We start from the raw sequence: 6,000 nt of genomic DNA, 5'->3' as shown, positions 1-6,000 counted from the left end.
CCAGTTTCAAATGACACAAATGAGGGAACATAAACATATTCTTAGTTTAAAAGGAACTGAGCAGAGATGGAGCTCCTTTCCTGAACTATAAAGGATCTATAGCAAGTTCATCTAATTCAGGAACAAAGAAACAAGTCACAATCTTAATGGGATCAGATATGAAACAGTATAAGAGATGAGGAGGAGTAAAATAGAGGCTAGATAGAGAATAGACATACTATCCCTACCTGAAATAAACTGAAAACTCAAGAACTAAGTGTCTGCTGATTTCCCTAGCAAATGGAGGGGAAGTTAAGAGGAAGTCAAAATAATAAGAAAGCAGGGGTTTTAACCACTGTGCATGCACATATCCTCGGGGCTCTTTTGCTCCCTAGATCCCACCTAGATTTTACAAAATTGTGAGTATAAGAGATCATGGACTCAGCATTAAGTAAGAATGGCAGTGCAGAAGGAAGAAAAAATATGAGTTGAAGGCTGGGGACACTCCAGGTATCTAACACATAAAATTCACAGGCTTTTTTTTTTTTTAATGTGGCTACCATCTAAGATCCCACGTTGTGATAAACAAATAGGAGATATGAGATCCCCTGATATATGGTACAAGCAAACTAGACCTTGAAATCATAGGATGGTAAATTTCAAAGTCCTTTGGAAAGGAATCTTCATGTTTGCCCAGCAAAACATTCAGTTTCATACTGTTGAGACTATCTAGCCTTTACGTATACAGGTGTCTTTATAGAAGGACTGAGCTTGGTGCCATTCTAGAGTCTAAAAATGCTCATATGTTTCAATCCATTCACTAATTCCACTACTAGAAATTGATCCTATATAAATAATCCCAGAGAAGGAAAAGCCTGCTGCTGTTTTGTGAATGGTTAGTTGCTGTTCTAGAACTCTCCTGGCAGCTCCTCCGTCGCTACACTGCTTCTACCTTTACTGTCCAGCTTGCAGTGTGTACATTCTCCCAAGGTGCCATGAGACCAGAGGACAAAAGAACAAAATAGGATTGCAACAGCAGAGCCTCTGACTGGCTCATCATTTTGACCCAGGAATCTAACCTGCGTCTCCTACTTGGCAGGCGGATTCTTTACCACTGAGCCACCTGGGAAGCCCCCTCTTCCTGGGCTTCCTAATAAGATGACTCGTGGTACTGCTGCAGAGTTATCTCACCCTAGCTTCAGACTTGATTCCTACCACCAAGTGTGTTAAATTTCTCAGAGCCCAGAGCAACATAAGGAACAGTCTCCTCCCCTTCTCTTGTGTCCCTTCCCTTCACCCTTTATCACAAGCAACTCCCCCAGGTCAATAAGTCCCAGTCCTCATTCCTGGTTTAGTCTTTCCAAACTTTTCCACACGATTGACAGCGGCTTTGATTATTCTTAGGGTGGCCAACTCTCCTGGTTTGCCCTCTGTTGTCTCAGTTTTAGCGCTGAAACTCCTGTGTCCTGGGAAACTGTTTAGTCCTTAGCAAACTGAGACAGTTGGTCACCCGACTTCAGGGGAAGCCTCCTCTTACTTTCAAGGGGGTGACTCCTCCAGAAGACTCCTACCAGGATACAATAATGAACAATCAACATAAAAATGAGTCGTTGAGTTTTTTAACACCAAGTTGAAGGTGTCTGTGTTATGTATCCCAGATGATCTGGCTTCTTTTTTCAGGTCTCCCTCCAGCATGAGAAGATTTCTGTAGGTTTGAGGGTTTCAGCCCTGGCTCTTTTGTTATCTTCTCTTCTGCCCCAATAGACTTGATAAGAATAAGTAATGGTTTATTGTCACACTTGAAACAGTTTCTCTAACGAAATTTTTCTGTAAAGATGCAAGTCTGCCTGCAGAATAAAAACCGTTTTCCATGGTTTCACAGAGCAGTGTAGCCTCAACTTCTCAAACATCTGCATTTTCAGATGTGGATTTTAGATTTATATTTGCATAGCCTTCAAGTGTTTTTCCCAAAATAAAAGTCTCCAGATTCGAAAAACCAAAAGCTTCCTATCGCCTTGAAATTAATTTGTTTAGTTTTCCTCATTGAAATCAAGGTTTCAAAATAAAGTCATTGCATAGGTCAAGTTTGAGTGTGGGCTGTAGCTTTAGATACTTAAGCCCCACAAGGCTCTCCAAGAAAGAAGCTTCTCTAAAACATGTATTCTAGGAGTAGAAGCCCAGCCCTGAGATAACAGCAAAACAAGGTTAATTTGCCTGCTCCTCAACTTGCTCCAGGAACTTGGCAGAGACTGCTTATTGTTGTTAGTTGCTAAGTCGAGTACAACTCTTTTGCGACCCTATGGACTGTAACCCGCCAGGGTCCTCTGTCCATAGGATTTTCCAGGCAAGAATACTGGAGTGGGTTGCCATTTTCTTCTCCAGGGTCCTCTTGCCCATGACTTTTCACGGGTATATGGCTTCCCAGGGTAAAGACAAATTCCTAGTTAGGTGTGGCTACGTGACTCTATTTTGGCCACTGGAATGTAAGTGGAAATGTCCTGTGCTGTTTTCAAGATGTGGCCTTATGGCCAGGAGACATGCCTTTCCTCTTTGAGCTTCCTGCTGCTTGGAATGTAGACATGATAACTAGAGCTTCGAGCAGCTGTCTTGGACCTAAGATGAAAACCACTTATTGAAGATGTCACAGCAACAAGATAGTAACCTGAGCCCTGATGCTGAGCGGCTGCACCTTCCTGGAGGCTGTGCATCTCTGGATTTCTTTTACATGACAGAGAAATAAACCTCTGCCTTATTTCTTTGCTCTTTTTGTTTATGTGTAGTAGGTCCTAATCATAAATAATAAGATTATAGCTGCCTGTTTGCAGGAGATGCAATTACAGGGAAAATATTTGGAAGTAACATACATATTCAAAATGGGGAGCATGGTCAGTAAATCTTCTCAACAGAATATTGTGCAATCGTTTAAAGTAACAACTATTAAAAGCTTTAATAGGGAAACGATACAAAGCAAAACAATAATGCTATTGTATTTCTGCTTAAATTGAACAAAAATTATGTAGAGGAATTCCCTGGCCCTCTACTGGTTAGGACTCCGGGCTTTCACCACCATGGCTTAGGTTCAATCCCAGATTGAGGAACTAAAATCCCTCAAGCCACATGGCGAGGTCAAAAGAATAAATAGAAAAAATTACTATAGGATATATCCAAGGACTTCATGGGAATATGAATAATTTGGAAGATGATCACATTCTTTTGTTTTAGGCCTTTATAAATGTTGCTATAATAGTTACTCATTTGAAAAGTCCTCTAAAACAATGATAGACAATAAAGCGTTTTGTCCTCATATTTTGGATGCTGGTCTTATCATGCATTATATATGTATATGAATTGCCCCTTAAATAGTTTCATGCGTTTAAAGGATTTTTTAAAAATTACAGAAAATTGTAAATAATTGTAAATAAAACTAATGCTGTAAGTATGTGGGCTTTCACTTTGACTGGATTATATACTCTTTAATAAGGGCTGGGACTGTCTTTTCTTTTTAAACCTAAGGAGGGTAAGATAAACTATTATTGCTCACAGTTGGTAAACCATACTGTGGTAATCTACATGATTTATTAAATTATGCTTGGAATGAACATATTACCATATTTGTGCTGACCATGTTAGTCTGTCTACTAAGAGAGTTCAAAAACAGGCCATAGTTGTGCCGATAACACTTTGTTGAGTTTAGAACCCAAAGAGTCTATTGGTTATTATGTATTATTAAGAAGCACAGCTGTGGTTCTAGGCCTTTGGAATAAAATTAAAGCAGTATGTCTATTATATTTCCTGCTGTAAGATCAGACTGCACAACCCTGAACGTTCCCAGCTTTTCTCTGCTATGCTTATGGGAGCTAATTGGAGCTTAAATAGAGATTATTTGTTCCTCAGCCTGGATTCTCTCCGTGCCTCTGCTATATCTTTATCTAATCTATCTTTTTTAAAATTCACCTCACTGAGCCAATAAGGTCAAATTGGCTCAGGTGGGATAAATACTGTTGAGAGTCCATAAGGTAGTCGCTGAATTACAGTTAAGTAACAAAGTGTTATTATACTAAGACTTGCTCTTCAACATTCTCAAGAGAAATTCCGGTTCTCTAAACAATTTAGACAGCCCGCACTCGACACAGAAAATGGCAGAAGCCCGTCTACTCTGACTCCACGGCTTATGATCTGGGTTCGTTTATTTATGCCTTGGACAGGAGCCGGACCTGGAGTTGGAGCGAAGCTGTTTCTCGACGCTCAACTGCGGTTCCCTGAACGATTGCTTGGGCGCTCCTCCTTTGAGGTCTGGGGCGTTCGTCTATTCGGTGATCTCCTGCGCCGTCTTCTCGCTTGATGTCTCCCGAGCGGCAGCGGCGGCGGCGGCGGCGGCGCCGGGTCGAAGGCTTCTCGTCCGCGAGGCCCCCGCGCTCAGGCTGCTTTCTCCCGCCGGTCGGCGGAGCGGACCTCTCGCTTCCTTCTTGCCTCTCCTTCTAGTGCGCGGCTCAGTCCACCCGTTGGGCTGCAAACCGAGCCCCCGCCCGCCTCGCAGGTAGGCCCGGGAGGAGCCTGGGAGGCCCCGGCCCGGCATCCTTCCCCTGCCGGGTTCGGAAGACCTTGGCGCCGGCGGGTGGGTAGGTGGGCGGGCGCGCCGGTCGGCCGCGGAGACTCAGGCAGAGGAGGAGCTACACGGCGGCGGCTTTCGGGGGCGCGGTCGGAGAGGCGGCGGGCAGCGGAGGGAGAAACCGGAAGGAGGGAAGGGATGCTGGGGTTGCCGCCTGGAGTGGTCCGGGAGCGAGGGCTCGGTGGGTCCGGGGAGGGTGTCGGTACCCCCAGTGTGTGGGAGAAGCCTCTTTCTAGCAGCGGATAGAGCTTTGCGCGCTTTGGCCTCCCGCCCCCCAAAGGCTCCGGGTGTCACGACTCAGTTGCACTGGGGGACACTCTCCGAGTCCGGCCTTCGAAGGGACCCTTGACTAGGTGGAGGCCTGCGGCCGCAGGGCCCTCCGGTTCCTCTGAGCCAAGTGTCACGTTCTCGCCTATTTTTGGGTAGGGAAACTGAGGTTGATCTGGGACGTGACTTTCCCCATATCCGGCACAGATCTTTAAATGTACTGTGAGTTCATTTTTTCGTTGTTTACCAGTTCATTGTGTGTGTCCCCCCGCCCCATACTTAACCAGTCATTTTATCCACATAGTGATTTGTCGTTTGATTGTCTCTCTAGTCCCTCCTTCCGAGGAATATAGGTAGATTCCGTCCCTGGAGACTTCAGAAGTAAAGGGAACACGCAGTCTTGCGGCTGGTTTTGCGTTGAAAGTCTGTATCATTTTAGCGGGAGGAGTCATGACAATTTCTTTTTGTTTCTTGATAGAAAATTTTGTTTGCTCCCTGGTTTGCTTTCGGTTTGGTACTTTCTGTCTCCTCCTTCCTCGCAGCCTGTTTCTCACTGGAAGTCTTTCTACTGTGGTGTTAAGTACTTAATGTCCTGAAGAGGATGGTCAAGATTTTGAAGTCAGATATTTGTCCTGAGAGACTGCTTTCTAGGAAGAATCCAAATAAAACCCAAGGAGTCTCTTTTTTGCCAGTGTTGTTGTATTTCATTAGTGACTTAGTTACTGCGTATTCTAGAGTTTAAAAGACTATGTGTAGAAATCATTCACATATTGACATATTTAAATCGAAAGTTTAAATATGGGAACTCCATTATTTTTTCCTTTTCTCTCCTAGCCCGGAAACTTTGGAGACTAAATGTTCTTCCTCATTTTATTTTCATTGGATTTAGTGGCATGATTCTAATTTGTGTAATTTCTTTGTTGAAAAAAATAATCAACCTAGAGGTCATTCTAGGTTGAATAAGTATTTCCATAGTACAAATTTAGAATCAGTAGGAGTTGGGTTTTCTTAAGGGAGAAGAGACTAAATTTGTAGTCCTTGGAGGGAGACTATACAAGTCTATGTACTTTAACAAATTTAGACTTCTCACATGAGTTTTGGAAGGATTATTGTTTTTTCTTTGTATTATCATTATCATCATCATT

At 43.5% G+C, this 6,000-nt stretch overlaps 1 protein-coding gene across 9 annotated transcripts in view; it reads left to right on the top strand.

Moving 5' to 3' along the window:
* The first annotated feature begins 4,297 nt into the window (after window positions 1–4,297).
* Window positions 4,298–6,000, top strand: part of AMBRA1 (autophagy and beclin 1 regulator 1) — a 172,392-nt gene continuing 170,689 nt past the window's right edge. For 6 of the 9 annotated variants that reach the window (XM_061381339.1, XM_061381340.1, XM_061381338.1 and 3 more), the window contains exon 1: window positions 4,299–4,516. The gene's annotated coding sequence lies outside the window, so the exon portion shown is untranslated. The other 3 variants (XM_061381336.1, XM_061381331.1, XM_061381332.1) reach the window with 2 other exon arrangements.

This window comes from Bos javanicus, chromosome 15 (assembly GCF_032452875.1).
Source record: "Bos javanicus breed banteng chromosome 15, ARS-OSU_banteng_1.0, whole genome shotgun sequence".
NCBI lineage: Eukaryota > Metazoa > Chordata > Mammalia > Artiodactyla > Bovidae > Bos > Bos javanicus.
The sequence above is the reverse complement of the archived record's forward strand: the minus strand, read 5'-3'. Positions and strand labels throughout refer to the sequence as shown.